Here is a 22,534-nt window from a genome sequence, read left to right as displayed (position 1 = left end):
ACAATTAAAAGATTATATAATTTATTAGAAAGAATGTTAGAAGAAATTAAAAATATTTATTCTCAATTAGAAAATATGGATGCATCTTCTGAAAAATATAATATATTAAATAATAAATGTGAACAATATATTGCAGATTATTCCAATTTATTAGATCATAGAATGAAATTATATTCAAAAATATAGTTGATGAATTGGACTCCTTTTATTGTTTGTCACCTTTTGAGTTTTAAATTATGAGGATGTTTGAATCCACTTTTTATGAAAAATATATTTTAGAATAGCAGATTGATTGGAAATGTGTGGTTGAAATATAAGGAATTTTTTTTGATTTACATGTAATATTATTTTAATGAAAAATGTATGGTTGACATTTGAAAAGAAAAGAAAGAAAAATATATTTTGGAATAAATGAGAATCAAACAAAGCTGATATGTTCAATAAAGTTGATGTATGTCACATTTTTAAATTTTTGTCACTTTCTTAGTGTCTAAAAATTTTAAAAATAATCTAAATTAATTCATCTACATTTTTTAGCGTCTGTCACTTGTAAGAGATTTGTCACTTTTTATTTATTATTTTGTGAAGGATGTTGAGAAAAGTCAAATTTTGGAAGATAATGTGGTTGGAGCTAATTTGAAGTCGAGGTTAGGTATAACGTTCTGAATGAATTTTATATTCTTATTTTTTAATTTATGTGACTTTTTATGTGTTTTAACCACTTTTTATTTATTTCTAATTCATCAATGGGTTTGAGCGTTTTTTGAATTATTTTCCAAAAAACCTTTTGAACGGTTTGGGACCAAAACAAACAACTTCATTTTCCAAATCAAACCAAATTTTACGGTTCAATTTGATTTCAAACCACAGTATTAACGACATTAAAAATATTATTTTTCAAACAAGTGAAAAAATAAAATATTGATGTAAAATCTCATTATAACACTTAATTGAAAACATGCAAATAAATGTGTTTTGATACAAGCTCAAACCATTAAAAAGATGATATAAGGTTCAACCATAAAAATTAAGCTTATAAATTCATTCTTTTGAATAGATAATAAAATATTATCATACATTATTATTTCCCTAAAAAGTCAATAGAATCCTTTAGCAAGTAAAATTATTAAATTTTTTCAAATGTAAATTGAGATAATAAATATCATATGTTGAGTAAAACGATTTCTTTATTAAATTGGATGAATGATTCAGATTGATTTTTAGCGGTTTTTAAAAATCAAAACCTAAATCACGTGTATCAAAACTAACGGTTTCAAAACTACTACTCGGGTTCGATTTGATAGATTGTCGATTTTTTTTTCACCGCTAAAAGAGGAATGAAACATAAGACTACAATTTTGATGCACTATCTCCCTTCAACCCTTTGAGCGAAATGACAAAAAGAAAAGAGAAAATGAGAAGTCATAGGCCAACACTCATAGACGACAGATGAAGTATAACTTAAGTATCTGAGGTGCCAATATTGCTAAAACAAGTCATGGTTTAACAAAATAAAGGTTGGATACATGAGATCCATGGTTCGTGCCTGATCACATGCACCTCATAGAATTATAAATTTATTCATCAACTTTTCATTCTGCAATTTTGTCCCACTATTTAAGATTGAACAAGTTCACTACAACCGAAGTATAATTCACATAAATGTTCAACTTCTAATCTTGATCTAAAAGTTTCAATTAGCAACCTATCATTACTGTCACCTCTTCTGGAAGTTCAACTTCCCAATACAATATGCAAATATAGAAGCAAATAGAAAAGGATACAAAATCAACATAACAGCCACAATAGGTAATCTGTTATGGTGAAATCCAAAATAATCTTTCAGAAAAGCTGATACTGTTTTGGATTCTCCAAACACCATAATTTCCTTTTCTATGTCTCCATATTGTGAGGTAAACATACCATTCAATGTCCAAGATGTAGGTATCAAATAATAGAACCAAATCCACCATTTGGGAATTTGCTGTGAGCAAAAACGAACATGAATATGAGTACCTTTTAACAACCAGTTTTCTGTAAAATGGCACGAAAAACAATAATCTAAGGCTATTGGCAATGAACATGTCAGCAATGATAATGCCAAGACATTCTTTATTTAATTTGTTACTTTTACTCTATGACGGTAATGAATAGTTTCGGTAAATGTTCAGCCACAAAACATGCAATGCAAGAACCATTTTAAGGAAAGAATTCTTACTGGGAGAGGAATCAAGAATCCAGCAAACAAGTTGAACATTGTGTAAAAGGTTGACTGTAGAATGGCAGCTACTGGGAAGCTTGGTGTCACCGATATTAAAAACATTCCCAGATAAGTGTAGTACAGCAGGGTACAAAACATAGAGTAGAAATACCAGAAGACCTTGTATGCTGACCAATAATACCCAATCATTGGATATGTGATGATTGTAAATGCGAGTGCTTGGGCTAAGATATATGGAACCTCGATTATGACCTACAAAATAAAGACAGTGAATTCTTTAGATTGATGAACCTGCAGCACTAATAATCTATTCACAATTCCTTTCGAATATGTAATAATGCTCGACACTGATGAACCAAATGGAAATTTATGATGGAATCCATGAACTGGCTATGGAAAAAATGCATTGTGGTGTATTTGATAAAGTAAATTAGATAGTACTTGTTACTAGTCAGAAATAAAAAAGGAGTTAAAAAATGTAATTTACTCTAGAGTTCAGCATGGTCTAATACTATCAGCAAAATGCACTTGAAGAATATGGCTTGAAGCAAACAAAATTTTTAGCAAAATAGGTAGGTTTGAGGTTTCAAAGACGAAGTCAATGTAATGTATTAGCCTCATCCGTAATTGTCTAAAGTTAAAGTAGTTTTGTAAATAAAAACTCAACGAACATACTAATCTCCAGATCTATATTTAGGGGAGATTTCATTCAAGACAAAATCAAGCACGAGTGATTTTATACCTGCGCAGCTGGATAAATCCATGAAGCATACATTCCAGCAAATCTTTCTCTGTAGAAAACAGTTCGCTCTGTACTAACATACGGCAACACAGAAGAGGAATTATTTATGCCACAGAAGAGTGTGGCACTGAATATTGAACCCAGAATAGTGAATAGACTCTGCTGATTATGTCTAACAAAACAGAATGAAAGCAATGATTCTACGTTAGATTCTTTGAAGAATTTGTGGATGATAAATCTAAAAGGAATTCAGGCTGCTAGAATTTAGTCAACAGAGTAGAGAGCATGGTACTATTCCCCTCTGAGAGAAATGTAGTCACCTATGGTGGGAAAAAAATAAAATAAAATAAATAAATAAAAATGAAAGAGACTGATCCCAGACAAATCAATTCTCTGCAGATTTATTGTGTTTCAATAGGAACCCCATTCTTGTAGGGATAAAATTGAACACGTGAAATAACCCTCTTGAACAGACTAAGTGCAACAAACTTGTTCAAACATCCTTTGAACAGGTTAGTCACTTGAGCATTTTCCTCTGGACAAAATAATTTCTTTCTACACTCTTGGTCCATTTAACATCATTAAAAACAAAAATCTTTGAAAGTTATTTATTATTTAGCTTGCTAAAGTATATGGAAGATTCAAACCCACTTTGAACACCCTCCAAACCTCAAAAAATAAAAAATAAAGAGAGACAGAACAATAAAGAAAAAAAGGAGAAAATATCCTTCACAACTAGGAGCTAGATATATATATTCAAAAGTTAAATTTTCGGACAAGATAATTGATCATGCTATCGAGTTTTATGCAATATTTCTACTTACATTTTTTTCCCTTGATCCCAGAATACGACTCCAAAAAGCAAGGATGCAAATAGCATATAAATTGAGCGCATTAAGTTATATGAAGGACTTCTCCAGTAAGACAAATACTGCTTCCAGAGGCAGGATTTGAACTGTCCCCAACCATTTTGTGAATATAGGGTTGGAAAATACAAATCTTGTGAACCAGGAGGTGGGGTACTCAGCTTTCTTACAAGCTCTTTATTATCCCTACAAGCAACATAATAGAAAAAATAATTCATGCATAACATACACATCTTGCGCTTAAAAAGTTGATATCAAAGAGTATGAGCAAATCAATACCCGAAGCATCATGATCTCTTAATAATACCAGGACAAACAACCACTTCAAATCATTCAGAGAAAGAGAAAGTAGAAAATGTAGTGTCTAATGATCTCAAACTGAAGTTTCAGATCAAATTGAATTCATTCAATTACTGTGAAACATCTACATGTTATCAACTGTTTGAACACAAGATGTAATATCACCTAAGAAAAATAATCGTAAATACACGGTATATTAATTGTTAGGTATGCTGTAGGCATTTCTTCCTAAATGAATTTTCTTTGTATTTACATAAAGGTTTAATATGGTAACTGAACACAATCAAGTTCTTCTCATGATGATATTGCCGTCCTACCAAAATTCAGGNGGCCCACAGTAAATCATGTGTCCTCCAACTTTCAACAGAACTAACTGTAGATATTAAGGTAACATTAGTGATATATTATATGAATACGAGACAATCCTATTGATCACATTTCTATAGAATTAAGAGATTTGTTATCCATATTAACACGTTAGTCTTTATTCCACTTTTAGCCAACTTGACATTTTTTGTAACCTTCAAAAACTTTCAACTAAAATCAGGCGGAGGAATGTATGTAATTCTTAAAATTCAATGCACAGGAATATCAAGCTGAACACTTCAATGGTAAAGGCAACATATTGTATAGGCTTTATTTTTTCAGATCATCAGGGAGAGTTCATATTAGCTTATCTCAGTCAAGAGAGAATGTTAGAGCTTGTGATCTAAAAGACGAATGTGTATATATTGAAAGTTATTGGCCTATAGAAAGTGGATTGGGGTTTGGAGTGTAAAATATGTTATGCATGTCGAAGAATGTAAAATGGGAAATGAAGATGGACTTGATTAGCTTCTGCAAATAGTATACCCACAGTTAGCGGAAGGCTATTCATGTCCTGGCTTTTTCTTGTACGTTGTCATTAGAGATAATAGCAAAAGGTCCTTTTTTTTTTTGCATAAAAACATTTTTCTGTAATATCAAAAATTTCTCTCAATGTGCAGGGCACATATAGTCAGTTACCTCGTCAAATGCTTCAAATATATCGATACTCGGTTGGTGAATGGTGCAAACAATTGTTCTCCCAGTATTTGCTACATTTTTTACAGCCCGCATAACAATTGCAGCTGCTCTAGCATCTAGTCCAGTTGTAGGTTCGTCCATAAAGATAATGGAGGGGTTGGAAACAAGTTCCACAGCTATTGTGAGCCGCTTGCGTTGCTCAGTTGACAGACCGCTAACACCAGGCATGCCCACTAACGTATCTTTAATTCCATCAAGCTCAATGGTTTCAAGGACTTCCTTCACAAAGTCCTATAGAAGAGCCAGAAAAAAATTAATAACTATACTAGCATGAAATGGAAGCAAAACCATACACTAATTGAATATAAAATCTAATGGCATACATATTTTGTATTCGAATCAATCTGGGGATGTAGCCGTAACCATGCAGAAAAAATAACTGATTCTTCAACAGTAACTTGAGGAGAATGTATGTCAGTTTGCTCACAGTAACCTGAAATCCTGGCGAATGTTCTTTGAACTTTTGGATACCCTCCAATTTTTATTTCTCCTTCCACTGTGCCACTAGTTTTTCTACCAGCAAGAACATCGAGAAGAGTTGTTTTCCCAGCTCCACTGACACCCATAAGTGCTGTAAGAACACCAGGTCTAAATGAACCAGTGATATCACAAAGAAGTTGCAGCCTTTTCTGATTGAAACCTCGCTCCTTCATTGCCTGAAATGAACAGATGGAATGAAAGTACATGTAAATCGCTGTGGCTATTAAGTAACCCAAAATAAATTCTATTTTGATTGATTTATGTAGTTACCATTGGGGTTTCAACATAGTATTGCACATCTTGAAACACTATGGTTTGGGGTTCAAAAGGTAAAACCATTCTGTCTGCAACATAAGATATAAATTCCTTTTAACTACAACAAGTAACAATTTAAGACAACAAAGGGGTATAATAGAATTCTTGAATCGATAGTAATATATTTCCAAGCAACAGAAGGAGGAAAAAAATCTTACCTCTATGAGATTTTGTTGTTGTGCTTGGGGAATTTTTTGACTGTTCTGCATGGGCTTCGCTAACATATTCTTCGCTTCCTTGCAGTTGTGAGAGTTTTTCGCTGGAAATAATTGCACGAGAACCAGAAGCTGGAAGCATTTTGAAACGTGAATAAATTATAGAAATCATTTACATTTGCACTATATAATGAAGATGTTCTTACGTTTTAAGAAACTCAAGGCCAAGGTAAACCCAATATTGAACAGTAACGTAAACCCAAACAATGCACCTAGTGATACCCAAAAAAGATGTCCACCAAAGCTTAACCCACGGCTTTCAAGTGTTTCTCGTCCCACTGTTGTCTCCCCAGAGAGCTCCTACATTCAAAAAAATAATAATAATAATAATAATAATAAAATTATGTGCATATGATTATTGATTTTCTAATGATTTTATTGAAACAAAGACAAAAATGCCAATCAAAATTGGTGGTAGCAACAATAATAGATTCCAAGCCATCATTCAAAAATGCCAGTCAAAATTGTGTCAGGTAGTAACCGTCATGTATGCGTAGGAATTGGTTTAAATAATTAACAAAAAATTGGAAAATGAAAAGGTGTGTAAAAGTGAAAAATGAAAAGGTGTGACTGCATATCAATTTCGATCAAATATTCGGACTTGATTCGATGGTCAAATTACAAAAGTAAATAGACCAATTTATTCTACTCGTCGAGTAGATCGTCGTGATATATTTTAAATCTCGAAACTAATTCCGGATGAATGAGAAATTACAGACCAAAGTTGGAAGAAATGAAGTGTTTCAACTTTTCGAAAGGATACAGGTTTTGGCCAAGTGTTGCAACTTTTTGAAAGGATGCATGTTTTGGCTCACACTACTTCATTTGCACCCTTTCTACATCTATAGATAGAACCCTATGAACATAATTTTGGGTACACCAATTGCATTGAGCATTCATTCTCCTCTTGTAATTCTCTCCTTTCTAATTCCATAGCATTTTCATGCATTTCCTTTGTAGAAGGAAAATTTTGTCACGGTTTGAAGTGCTGCTACCACAAATTGTTAATCCATTGTATCTTGGAAGACTAGTGTCATTCACCGTGAGCACCATAGCGGGGCAATTTGTCTTAAAGAATGAGATAACGTCTCGCTTTGAATTATTCTCTATTTCTACTTCTTCTTAATCCTTGTTTTGCATAATCGTTATACCGAAACTCTGTCCAAATTTTTATTCATATAAATTGTGTTTTGATCACGCTCTTGCGGGTTAAAACTGGTCAAACAAATATATCAAAAATCAACACTTACATAGCCCTTTTTATAAGTCGTCTCCAACAAATTTAAGATAAATTTTTTGTGTCATTGTGGTTGGTTGTGGACAACTATTACTTTGTTTGAATAGTGCTTTGTGTACTATTCCTCCACCGATATTATCATCATTTTGTTGAATTTCTATTTGTGTAACAGAAATGACTACTAACGGGACTTCATCAAGTCAAAATGGTTCCAATAATATGGTACCACCCGTGGCTATACCGTTGCATAATACTATTATCCCACATGGGGAAAAGTCAAAAAAATTTGTAGGATTAGACTTCAAGAGGTGGCAACAAAAGATGTTGTTTTATCTCACCACTCTTAATTTGGCTAAATTTAAAGGAAACTGCACCGACTGTACAAGAAGAGAAAAATAATCGTGAATCGATTATTGCTTTGGATGCATGGAAACACTCGGACTTCCTATGCAAGAACCATATCCTAAACGGATTGGATAATACACTATATGGAGTGTATAGTTCAAAAGAATCAGCCAAAGAACTATGTGATTCTTTGGAGACAAAGTACAAGACCGAGATGCCGGAACAAAAAAGTTCATTATTGGCAAATTTTTGGACTACAAGATGGTGGATTCCAAAACCGTAATTAGCCAAGTGCAAGAGATTTAAGTCTTGTTGCACGACATCCATGCCGAGAAAATGGAATTGAGTGAATCATTCCAAGTGACTGCCATTATTGAGAAACTCCCTCCTCTGTGGAGAGATTTAAAAAATTACTTCTAGCACAAACGCAATGAAATGAACTTGGAAGAATCGATTGTGTGCTTGAGGATTGAAGAGGACAATCGAAAAATCAAACGAAGACCAGTTGATCAAGATGGTGTAAATTTTGTTGAAATGGAACCAAAGGCAACAAACAAGAAATGAAAGGCTCCTAATTATGCACCGCGAAGAGACAATTCCAAGAAGGCTAAGAAGTTTAAAGGGAATTGTTACAACTGTGGCAAGGTTGGACATCGTTTAAGTGAATGTCGAAAGCCAAAGAAGAATGCTCAAACCCACATAGTTGCAAATAACACTCTATCTGATGGACTGTAAGAAATGAACTTATCTGCAGTAGTGTTCAAATGCAACATGATTGAAAATACTAGAGAATGGTGGATTGACACCGATGCTACCCGCCAGGTATGTGCGGACAAGGGGATGTTCTCCAACTATCAAGAATTGAATGGGGAACAACTATACATGAGAAATTCTGCAAATTCCAAAGTTGAAGGACAAGGCAAAATCACTTTGAAGATGACATCCAGGAAAGAACTCGTCTTTAACAATGTTCTACATGTGCCGGATATACAAAAGAATTTAGTGTCCGGGTCTCTACTTAACAAGAATGATTTTAAACTTGTATTTGTATCCGATAAATTTGTGTTGTCTAAAAATGAAATGTATGTATGGAAATAATACATGTGTGATGGAATGTTCAAGTTGAACGTTCTTACAATTGTACCGAAACAAGTCGTTATGAATAAAATTATAAATTTTGCTTAGTTGCTTGAGCCTTCATGTTAGTGGCATAGTCGATTAGGATATGTGAATTACAAATCGTTGCGCAAACTAATGAATCAAAGTTTAATTCCGAGACATAAAATCAATCCTAATCATAAATGTGAAATATGTGTTGAAGCAAAATTGGCTAAAACACCGTTCCATTCAGTACAAAGGAACACAATCCCTCTTGAATTGATTCATAGCGATATATGCGATTTAAAATTTGTACAAACTCGATGTGGTAAAAAATACTTTGTGACATTTATTGATGATTGTACAAAGTTTTGCTATATCTTTCTTTTGAGAAGTAAAAACGAAGCCTTAGATGCATTCAAAACCTATAAGGCTAAAGTTGAAATATAACTCGAAAAACGAATAAAGAATATTCGTAATGATAGATGAGGTGAATATGGGGCACCGTTTGAAGACTTTTCTTCTGAACATGGAATTGTTTATCAAACAACGACACCTTACTCTCCTCAATTAAATGATGTTGCAGAATGCAAAAATCGAACACTTAAAGAAATGATGAATGTCATGTTAATAAGTTCGAATTTACCATAGAACGTGTGGGGGAGGTTATTTTAACGGCAAATAGTTTTCTTAATAAAATACCTCTTAAAAAAATGGAAGAGACACCATGTGAACGATGGAAAGACCATCCTCCATCCTACCAATACTTGAAAGTGTGGGGGTGTTTGGCTAAGGTTGAGGTACCTAAGCCTAAACAAGTGAAAATCGGTTCTAAAATGATAGATTGCATATTTATTGAAAGACCATCCTCCATCCTACCAATACTTGAAAGTGTGGGGGTGTTAAGGTTGAGGTACCTAAGCCTAAACAAGTGAAAATCAGTTCTAAAACGATACATTGCATATTTATTGGATACGCCAATAATAGTAGTGCATATTAATTTCTTGTACACAAATCTGAAATACAAGACGTACACGAAGGGACCATAATTGAATCAAGGATTGCGACATTCTTTGAAAATATTTTTCCTTGCAAAGATAAAGAAAATACGAGTTCTAACAAGAGAACGTATGAAACTACTAATGGAACTTCAAATGAGGAAGAATCAAGGCGTAGTAAAAGAGCTAGGAGTCTAGGACTTTCAAGACGTTTGTCCCAGATTTTCTAACCTATATGATAGAGGATGATCCAAAGAGTTTCGATGAAGCAATGTCTATACCGGAAGTACCACAGTAGAAAGAAGCTATCAATAATGAGATAGATTCTATAATGCAAAACCATACATAGGAGTTGGTTGATTTACCTCCCGGTAACAAGCCTTTAGAATGCAAATGGATATTCAAAAAGAAATTGAAACCTAACGGATCCATTGATAAATATAAGGCTAGATAGGTTGCTAAAGGATATAGGCAAAAAGAAGGATTTGACTTTTTTGATACCTACTCACCCGTGACTAGAATCACGTCGATAAGTTTGTTAATTGCAATTGCGGCAATACACAATCTTGAGATTCATCAAATAGATGTAAAAACAACATTCCTAAACGGTGAGTTAGAAGAGGAAATTTACATGGAGCAACCTGAAGGGTTTCGTTTCTCCTAACAAAAAACACAAAGTGTGTAAACTTGTTAAGTCCTTGTATGGATTAAAACAGGCTCCGAAACAATGGCACCAAAAGTTTGACAAAATAATGTTGTCAAATGGATTCAAAATCAACGAATGTGACAAATGTGTATATATTAAACATACACCGAATGTCTATGTAATTGTATGTCTATATGTGGACGACATGTTAATAATGGGCAATAGTCATGAAATGTTGCTTAACACCAAAAAGATGCTAACAACACATTTCGATATGAAAGATATGGGTGTGGCAGATTTAATCATAGGGATTAAAATCTCTAGAACGCAAGATGAAATTGTACTTTCACAATTTCGCTACATAGAAAAAGTACTTAAAAAGTTTGACGTATTTAAGGAAAGTCCTGCGAGAACTCTTCTTGATCAGAGTATGTACTTAGTCAAGAATATGGGAGAAAGTATATCACAACTGAGGTATTCACAAATAATTGTCAGTCTTATGTATATTACAAACTGCACTTGACCGGATATTGCTTTTGCGGTGAATAAACTTAGTAGATTTACAAGTAATCCAAACCGTGATCATTGGAAGACTTTGACAAGGGTTTTAAGGTACTTGAAGTATACCTTAACCTATGGATTACACTTTACAAAATATCCTGCAGTACTAGAAGGATATTGTGATGCGAATTGGATATCCGATATAAAGGATTCCAAGTCCACTAGTGGTTATGTATTCACCATTGGTGGAGTTGTAGTATCATGGAAATCAACTAGCAAACGTGTATAACTCGATTAACGATGAAATCTGAGTTTATTGCTATGGACAAAACTAGAGAAGAAGCATAATGGCTTTGGAATTTCTTAGAAGATGTTTCATGTTAACCCAAGCCAGTACCTGCGATAAGTATACATTGTGATAGTCAATCAACAATTGAAAGGGCTCGAAGCAGCATGTATAATGGTAAGTCTAGACATATTCTTCGTAGACACAACACCATTAAACAACTGATCTCAAATGACGTTATCTCCATAGATTATGTGAAATCAAAGGAGAATATTGTGGATCCACTCATAAAAAGTTTGCCTAGAGATCAAGTGCGTTGCCTCTCGAGAGGAATGGGATTAAAGCCTACTACGTAAGAGTTTTTGCAATGGTAACCCTCCCTTGTTGACTGGATATCCCAAGATCTTGGTTCAAAGGGACAACTAAGTTGTGAAAATTTCATGAAGCACTTAAGAAATTAGATTCCTAACTCATTCCTATAATACTAAAGTACTTTTTATAGAGTGGATAGATGCTAAGATTATCTTTTAATGATTCCTATATCTTGATTAAGTCAAGTGGAGTAGGGCATAATACTTTTAATAGGAGGTCACCTATGTAAGTGTGAAGTGGGGCCGCTTCGATAATAATTGTTTAAGGTTTGAATTCTCTAAACACTTATGAAACCAAGAAGGGTTCAGGGCCAAAATGAACCACGTCATGAGAACTAAGTATAGAATAGGGAAGATATCTGTGTGAATACTGTTGTCTTGATTTACACCAAAGGCTGAGTAATTCAAGACCTATGGTTCACCTATTAGCCAAGTAAGTTGGATAGTATTTCACTAAGGGAGCTTCAAGGCCAGAAGCCACCATCCCTGATACAGTATTTTTTCGCAACCTCTCTACATTGCATCATATCATCACATTTACATATGTGTACCCGAATTTCCATTCATGTGGGGGATTGTAGGAACTGGTTCAAATAATTAACCAAAAATTGGAAAATGAAAAGGTGTGTAAAAGTGGAAAATGAAAAGGTGCGACTACGTGTCAACTTCGACCAAATATTCGGACTTGATCCGATAGTCAAATTATAAAAGTAAATAGACCAACTTATTCTACTCGTCGAGGAGATCGTCGTGGTATATTTGGAATCTCGAAACCAATTCCGATTGAATGAGAAATTACGGACCAAAGTTGGAAGAAATGAAGTGTTGCAACTTTTCGAAAGGATACAGGTTTTTGCCAAGTGTTGTAACTTTTTGAAAGGATGCATGTTTTGGCTCACACTACTTCATTTGCACCCTTTCTACATCTATAGATAGAACCCTATGGACATGATTTTGGGTATACCAATTGCATTGAGCATTGATTCTCCTCTTGCAATTCTCTCATTTCTAATTCCATAGCATTTTCATGCATTTTCTTTGTAGAAGGAAAATTTTGTCATGGTTTGAAATGCTGCTACCACAAGTTGTGAATCCATTGTATCTTGGAAGACAAGTGTCATTCACCGTGAGCACCATAGCGGTGCAATTTGTCTTAAGGAATGAGATAACGTCTCGTCTTGGATTATTCTCTATTTCTACTCCTTCTTAATTCTTGTTTTGCGTAATCGTTATACCGAAACTCTGTCCAAATTTCTATTCATATAAATTGTGTTTTGATCACGCTCTTGCAGGTTAAAACTGGTCAAACAAATATATCAAAAATCAACACTTACATAGCACTTTTTATAAGTCGTCTCCAACAGTATGCTCCTTGAAATGTCTCATGCCAGTTATGGAAAACAGAGATAAAATGACTTGAGTTAAAAGGAAGATTTTTAATACAAGATTTTTCTTAGAAAGAGAAAGGATGTAGATGAGGTATGATAATGAGAATCTTGCTAAATTATTACATGGTGACTCATTTTAAAATTTAACTATAGACAATATTGATAAATTGCACAGTTGAGAGAAACAAATAACCAAAAAATGTGGTAGTTGTTATCCTGCGTAATTGATTTAGTATTCTTCGAGAAATCAAAACTCGTAGAATTGAGTCAGTAACTATATGTGTGTAGACATTAACTAAACTTAGTTCTTGTCTGAAAAGGAGATAATGTTGGTCAAATGAAGAGAAGCAAACAACTTGTGGTTTTACACATGTCGAAAACAATACTTAAAGGATGTACATCAGAGCATGTTAATGTCACCCAAGTTCAAGTCTCGCCACCACCAACTGATATGAAATTGTGCACAAGTTAGACTTTTATAGGAAAAAATGGAATTCTCCTATACGTGGGGGGCGTATTGAAGAAAATATTTAAATGATATATATGTGACCTTAATTAGCAGTTTAGCATTTAGATTAGGTAATACATTAATGCACTCACTTTTTGCCATCTTGGAGCCAGAAATTCATTCACCGCAAGACCTATCTCGCCATATGATAGTGGAGAAACCCAAAATGCCCATTTTAACCAACTTGGCATGGATGCTGCAAAAAACACTATAGCTTGAATTTCCTTGTCATTTTTCCCCATTATTCAGGAGTGAAAATGTATACTATGATTAGCTGTATGGCAAAATATATTGGATAAAGATGTTTAGCTTGCTCACGTTTTGGGATCAAAAAGCCACCAAAGAGTAACAGAAGTAAGAGTGCCAAACCACCAACTGATGTAGATGCAACCATTGACGGGCAGACACTTGCCAAGAAACGAAACATAGATGTTGAGGTCAAGTGCACAGCAAATAATAATATCATTTGGCGGAAAAACCTGTAAAACAATTCATCGTTATCACTTGATTGTTTTGTTATCTCGATAGTTGTTGATTGTAACTGCCAAATTGCATGGAGTATATAGGTAGAAAATTGGAACATTGTCACTTGTCACTAACCTCCCTGCCTCTGGGCTATACCCAATAGTGTAATAAGTGAGAGATGTCCAGACTAGAGCTTCCAACAATGAGACAGGAATCTTGAGAATGGTGGCTGGTATGGCATATGCCCAGGCTGGATAGAAGTAAAAATCTCTCTGCTTGTAGAAAATTGCTAGCCTTGAAACAGTCATAGTGAGCTCTGGGAATCCGTCAACAATAAGAATGATGAGAGCATAAAATAGAGCTCCCAAGTAATAGTTGGCATGGACAAGATCAACGGCCATCCGAGTCCGCAAGAATACAGTCATAGTTATAGATGCAATAATGACAAGCTGCAAACCAATACATACTCAAGATTTCATAAAACAATGATTATTAGAGATATGAAAGTTAGAATTTGAATTGCTAGTGAAGCATGAATTAATATGAGGAGCTGAGAAAAATAGAATTGCTAACCTGAACAGCTTTGAATACATATATGAAAGAATTCCTTTTCATGAGAAGAATTTCTCTGGACATGCAGGCTTTAAAGAGATCCCATTTAGGAAGAGAATACACACTAAAACTAATGGCATTTTTTTCGCTTTTGAACTTCTCAAATGGCACAGAAAGCTCATCGCTAAGCTTCTTTCCATAAGATGATTCCTTGTATTTCATCGAAAACATATCTACAGAAATGAAACTGTAAGTTTGTTCGGTTTTACACCAGTATTGTTCCTGATCTTTTCTGGAGATAACCTGCAAACCATTCAACATGTAATTATTTTGCTTAATAAATAAAAACTGAACAACATTAATACTGACATGGTTCACTTGCCTCTTGCAAAAAATCAGCTACTCCTTTCCTTTCTGGACACCTAAATCCACAATCCTTAAAAAATTCTAAAACATCACATCGAGGCCCATGATAGACAATTTTCCCCTCTGACATTAAGATGATGTCATCAAAGAGATCAAAAGTTTCTGGTGCAGGCTGGAGAAGGGACACAACTACAGTAGTGTCTGCGATGTGTGCCAATTGTTGAAGACAAGCAACAATCTGATATGTAGTCGAGCTGTCCAATCCATTTGAAATTTCATCCATAAATAATGCTTTCGTCGGTCCAACAATCATCTCACCTGCATAATACGTACTTACCAACTTCTCAATATATATATGCATTTCGAAAAATTAAATTTAAGCGCAGATGTTGCTGGTAGTGGAGGTTGTTTTGAGCCTCTTTTGTATGTCATAAATTACAAGAGGAGCATTGTCAACCACAGATAAAAAATATTGGAATCAAAATACCTGCCGTCAGTCTTTTGTTCTGACCACCAGAGATACCTCTCCGCATGGCATCTCCAACTAGCGTGTCAGAACAGATATCGAGACCAAGAATCTGAAATTTGGGGGAGCAATAGGAGAAGTTATCAACACATGTTTTAGCAGAAGACATCAAGAATAAATTCAACGATACATCAAAATAGCGAATACTTTTAATATGTAGTCTGTCTGAAGAGTCGTCTTTTGTCCTTCCACAGCAATTGCCTGCACACATAAAGTTGCATTAGCACTGTACGAGAGATAAGCAACTCGGTGAAGATTATTGTAAATTATGGAGAGATTCGTCCCTCAAATGAATTTGAGCCTAGTCAAATAGACTCTGGTATGAGTGTAGACGTGCATTTTTGAATAGCTATGAGATTAACCGCCCACTTTCAGACCAGAAGGGATGGTTAGCAAGTTTCTAACATAGATGGGAAGCTAATTTATATTTTTCATTAGAAAAATGTTAGGTAAATGTATATTTAAGGAGAATCAAGCTCCAGTTGTGAGGGATTTTCTTTTCCATTTTTTATTTTTTTTCAACTGGAAATTATAGTCCTAGAAGCAGAGAGATATATTAATGTCTTTTATGGTAGATCACCGGCCTTAAAATCGATGAACTCAAAAAAATTATAGAAGAGAAGTATTGCTACGACACATAATCAAAATGTTCATATATACCCTACCATTGATAGTGGAGAAACCCAAAATGCCCATTTTAACCAACTTGGCATGGATGCTGCAAAAAACACTATAGCTTGAATTTCCTTGTCATTTTTCCCCATTATTCAGGAGTGAAAATGTATACTATGATTAGCTGTATGGCAAAATATATTGGATAAAGATGTTTAGCTTGCTCACGTTTTGGGATCAAAAAGCCACCAAAGAGTAACAGAAGTAAGAGTGCCAAACCACCAACTGATGTAGATGCAACCATTGACGGGCAGACACTTGCCAAGAAACGAAACATAGATGTTGAGGTCAAGTGCACAGCAAATAATAATATCATTTGGCGGAAAAACCTGTAAAACAATTCATCGTTATCACTTGATTGTTTTGTTATCTCGATAGTTGTTGATTGTAACTGCCAAATTGCATGGAGTATATAGGTAGAAAATTGGAACATTGTCACTTGTCACTAACCTCCCTGCCTCTGGGCTATACCCAATAGTGTAATAAGTGAGAGATGTCCAGACTAGAGCTTCCAACAATGAGACAGGAATCTTGAGAATGGTGGCTGGTATGGCATATGCCCAGGCTGGATAGAAGTAAAAATCTCTCTGCTTGTAGAAAATTGCTAGCCTTGAAACAGTCATAGTGAGCTCTGGGAATCCGTCAACAATAAGAATGATGAGAGCATAAAATAGAGCTCCCAAGTAATAGTTGGCATGGACAAGATCAACGGCCATCCGAGTCCGCAAGAATACAGTCATAGTTATAGATGCAATAATGACAAGCTGCAAACCAATACATACTCAAGATTTCATAAAACAATGATTATTAGAGATATGAAAGTTAGAATTTGAATTGCTAGTGAAGCATGAATTAATATGAGGAGCTGAGAAAAATAGAATTGCTAACCTGAACAGCTTTGAATACATATATGAAAGAATTCCTTTTCATGAGAAGAATTTCTCTGGACATACAGGCTTTAAAGAGATCCCATTTAGGAAGAGAATACACACTAAAACTAATGGCATTTTTTTCGCTTTTGAACTTCTCAAATGGCACAGAAAGCTCATCGCTAAGCTTCTTTCCATAAGATGATTCCTTGTATTTCATCGAAAACATATCTACAGAAATGAAACTGTAAGTTTGTTCGGTTTTACACCAGTATTGTTCCTGATCTTTTCTGGAGATAACCTGCAAACCATTCAACATGTAATTATTTTGCTTAATAAATAAAAACTGAACAACATTAATACTGACATGGTTCACTTGCCTCTTGCAAAAAATCAGCTACTCCTTTCCTTTCTGGACACCTAAATCCACAATCCTTAAAAAATTCTAAAACATCACATCGAGGCCCATGATAGACAATTTTCCCCTCTGACATTAAGATGATGTCATCAAAGAGATCAAAAGTTTCTGGTGCAGGCTGGAGAAGGGACACAACTACAGTAGTGTCTGCGATGTGTGCCAATTGTTGAAGACAAGCAACAATCTGATATGTAGTCGAGCTGTCCAATCCATTTGAAATTTCATCCATAAATAATGCTTTCGTCGGTCCAACAATCATCTCACCTGCATAATACGTACTTACCAACTTCTCAATATATATATGCATTTCGAAAAATTAAATTTAAGCGCAGATGTTGCTGGTAGTGGAGGTTGTTTTGAGCCTCTTTTGTATGTCATAAATTACAAGAGGAGCATTGTCAACCACAGATAAAAAATATTGGAATCAAAATACCTGCCGTCAGTCTTTTGTTCTGACCACCAGAGATACCTCTCCGCATGGCATCTCCAACTAGCGTGTCAGAACAGATATCGAGACCAAGAATCTGAAATTTGGGGGAGCAATAGGAGAAGTTATCAACACATGTTTTAGCAGAAGACATCAAGAATAAATTCAACGATACATCAAAATAGCGAATACTTTTAATATGTAGTCTGTCTGAAGAGTCGTCTTTTGTCCTTCCACAGCAATTGCCTGCACACATAAAGTTGCATTAGCACTGTACGAGAGATAAGCAACTCGGTGAAGATTATTGTAAATTATGGAGAGATTCGTCCCTCAAATGAATTTGAGCCTAGTCAAATAGACTCTGGTATGAGTGTAGACGTGCATTTTTGAATAGCTATGAGATTAACCGCCCACTTTCAGACCAGAAGGGATGGTTAGCAAGTTTCTAACATAGATGGGAAGCAAATTTATATTTTTCATTAGAAAAATGTTAGGTAAATGTATATTTAAGGAGAATCAAGCTCCAGTTGTGAGGGATTTTCTTTTCCATTTTTTATTTTTTTTCAACTGGAAATTATAGTCCTAGAAGCAGAGAGATATATTAATGTCTTTTATGGTAGATCACCGGCCTTAAAATCGATGAACTCAAAAAAATTATAGAAGAGAAGTATTGCTACGACACATAATCAAAATGTTCATATATACCCTACCATATGATCTGAACTGCATTAACTGAACAAATAATCAAGATATCATGGAGAATCATTCAAGGGTAAAGCAATTTCACTTTCATCAGTAAATACACTCCCTTCACCACTCCATGAAAATAAAGGGCAAAATACCAGTGAATAAATACCTTCATATAAGTATCTATGTCTGGATCTGGAACAATTCTTGCTTCTTTCTCCCTTCTAGTAAGCTCAGTCAAAATTTCTTAAGGAAAACAACATAAAATCATATCTATTATCGTTATGCAAATAGTTTGAGAGTCATCAGTATTTATATATTGCTTAACACACCTGCTCTGCTTCCAATACCCTGACAGCGCGAGGAGAAATCAAGAGTTTCCCTGACAGTCATTTCAGAGATATGTAGATCATATTGACTTATATAAGCTGAAGTTTTCTGCACCACAAACTCTTCCAATTTATAACCGTTGTATGAAATCTCACCTGTAACCTGTGGAACAAAAGACAGACACCCTTCTTTTGTCACAATAGCAATTCCAGATGAAGAATACATTTCATTAAGACTGCTCTATGTTGTCACTGGATTAGATATTAAACAAACAAAAGGTAGAATAACTGTGGTCGATTATGAATTCTCTGATTATGGAACTCTCAACATAATATAATAACAATAAGGACAAATGGATTACTTCATAATGTAACGGAAAACTGGTTGGCTTCTAGTACACAAGAATAACGAAGTCACAAGATAAACTATATTAAGCTACTCTGATTCAAACCAGGAAAGCTTTTCAAGCTTTTTTGTACTGTCAATTACGCATATTTGCCAAGGAAAATTACTTTAAACATGTCTACAAATATGCGATTTATCCGTTAACATACACATACGGAGAGAGACCTTTAGTGATTTGTTCAAATTTCCGGAGAGAGCTTTCAATAATGTGGTCTTTCCACACCCAGGCGGACCAAGTAGCAGAGTCATTCTGTAACAAATAAAAACTCATCAATCCAGTATTTGAAAATATAATTCAACAAGCTAAATTTGATTTAAACGATTGCCGCCAATAGAACACCATTTTCTGTTTCCAAACGCGACGTTTAAGTAGAGAACTACTAGAAGGCAAATGCATTATGGTGTGCAAAGAGACTGTTAGAGCGTTAGTAGCACGACATAGCTGTTATTTGTATTATGCATGCATGTGTGTAAAAAGTATATTTGTTTGTCAATCAAACCCTTCAAGGATATTTTTACTTCATCAGTAACTTCTTATCAATATATTGTCAAGTTTCAGATTATCCACATAGAAACTAGAAACATTCTATCTTAAGATAAAACAGCAAGTGGACTGAAGACATATGAGACAACAGAAAAGACAGATGAAGCTATGAGGAAACCATGACAGACAGGTAACAAAAATGCTGTGTTGTATAGAACATCAATTGCGAGCTCAAAGTGGTCGAAGCAATTCTATCTGTACCAATATATGTTAATTGAAAGCTTAAGCACTATACCTTCCTGGCTTAATGATTCCACTAACATCATTAATGATGCTGATCTTCGCATCTTGTTGTGTTGGTAAACCTGGAAGCCTGGCAAGATCCTGTTAAATGAAAAAGAGGTTTGATTCAGTGCACGCAAAAATAACTAGGACAGTAAAAATTTGTACACACAAGTGATTCTTTTTTCATCTCATACAACCAGAGATATGAGATATGTATCAAATATCAAATGTCTTCCCTTCTATATTTTCTGTAAGATGATTAATTACTTACCTGAAAAACATAGAAAATGTTCCATGAAACAAAAATAATAATAATAATAATAATAATACTTGTTGACAAAGGGATACTCGAATGAATTTCCGCACAGATATACAATTGGAGTCACATAAATAAATGTAGAGCTGAGGAGTAGACAACAGTCCTAATATTCGTGCAGTTCAGATTAGCTTAATCAGACGAAAGTTAATAGAAGATAGATTTATCCAAGGTCATTAAACTATAATACAAACCAACTGATGAGGACATCCAAGTTTTTATTACTTTAGTTGGACGACGTTTAATTATTTCAGTTGGACTTTTATTTCTTAGTTGGACTTGGGTTATTTTATTTTTATGGACTTGTGTCATGGGCTTGGCCCTATCTTTTAGGTTTTTAGGTTTGCAGTATTTTCAGTATTTAAACCTATTTTACATTGTAATTGGGATGATGAATTGATTGAATAAAATTGCTATAGCCCTCGTTTCCTTCCCATCTTCTTCTTCCTCCCTTTCTCTGTGTTTCTCCCTCCCCTCACCTCTTCTTGTTATTCTTGCTGAGTTACTTATTATTGGTTTATTCTCCCTGCATCACCAACATTAGCACAGCACAAGTACCAGCCAAGGACAAATTTCATAGCCGGTACCCTCGGTTGTTCTATATATATAGAACAAATGGTCGATTAACTAAAGATACTTCGAATAAAATGCAAAAGTACAACTACATACCAAGATTATGCCTTTTAGAGAATTCCAAAGAGTTGGGAGGGGCTTTCCATAAACAACCTCACACTCTGCTTCTATGGACAAATTGGTGTATCTGACTTCAATTGAAGGCAATTTTACCCCAGCTCTGAAAAATCAAACACTTACTATATAGTATTCACAACAAGATAAAACACCTAAAGAATTTTAATATTCCAGGACGAAAATGTATTTAATCATAAAAGGGTATGTAAGTAGCTGACAAAATCATTTTAGCAGTTTACGGTGTTTACCTGTCAATTCTCTTTCTGATTTTCTGCAGCAGGCGCAGGTTGTCGTGTTCAATGTGTTTAATGAGCTTCTCAATGAACATGTGCCTTTCCGGAGCACCAAGCTTAGTAACATCAACCACTCGTCTTCCTTTGCCATCAGCTTCATTTCCATCAAACAAAGAGGTTCTTAACCGTTCAAACGTTGGCAGTCTGTCGATAGCAGACCATTGTAAGACAGATTCATTATCAGGATCAACATCGTTTCCAAAGCTTATTGCTGAATTGCTTCGAAAACTGGCAGTGTGACGCTGAAATGATGATCTTAAGCTTCTTCCTATCTCCGATAGCTCTATTCTGAAGGATTCTATTTCATCTGCACCAACTAACTGAGCCATGATGGCATGGACAATCTACTTCAGCTTCAGATATATATATTATATATATACTGATATACATACATACATACATAGATATATGTGTATATTATTGGAACATTGAATTTAGAGAACTTCTAAGCATGCAGATTTATTTTATTTCCTTTATTCTATCACATATGCTGGGTCTTTAGCCTACGAAACTTGATGAGGTAAGGCATTACATCATTCTTTTTTTTTTTTTCTTTTTTTTAAAAGTAAATTATCATTTTATTAATTAAAAGAGATTACACGGAATGTGTACAATTACTTTAAGCAAGAGAGGAACAATATGAAATTAGGCAACCCTTCTACAAGATTTTTAGTCGCAGCATTAAACCAATTATACAAAGTCAAATAAAACATTACATCATTCTTATCCCAAAAAATAAAAATTTAATAATTTTGACTGGTGCACTGATGATATAGAGCATGTACGGGTACCGATTATAAGCATGATTTAGGGGGGAAAATGCGAGATATGCTAACAATCTAATATAAAGAGGCATTGGTATGATTAAATACAAAGTTTTGTTGCAAAATATGGCCAGATTGAGGAGAGATTTGGATTGTAGTGAAGATTTTCCGAACATACAACTCTCATTTACGAGTTGGTTGACTTTCCTGTTAAATAAATGCAACATTGAAATTGTAGCAAAACTGTAAATTTCATAGCTTAAGCAAGAAGGCTGTTCCATAGAAGAAGCATATAATATTCGAATATATAATACTATAACTATTTGACTATTTATGGCTAGCTCAGCAGCTACATTTCTTTATGCTTCAGGATGAAGTAATAACTTGAGATGCACAATATGAT

At 34.5% G+C, this 22,534-nt stretch overlaps 1 pseudogene; it reads right to left on the bottom strand.

The window, feature by feature from the left end:
• Positions 1-1,561: 1,561 nt before the first annotated feature.
• Positions 1,562-21,721, bottom strand: LOC111391857 (annotated as a pseudogene).
• Between the last annotated feature and the right edge of the window lie 813 nt (positions 21,722-22,534).

This window comes from Olea europaea, unplaced genomic scaffold (genome assembly GCF_002742605.1).
Source record: "Olea europaea var. sylvestris unplaced genomic scaffold, O_europaea_v1 scaffold849, whole genome shotgun sequence".
In the NCBI taxonomy this organism is placed as follows: domain Eukaryota; kingdom Viridiplantae; phylum Streptophyta; class Magnoliopsida; order Lamiales; family Oleaceae; genus Olea; species Olea europaea.
This window is presented reverse-complemented; position numbering and strand designations above follow the sequence as displayed.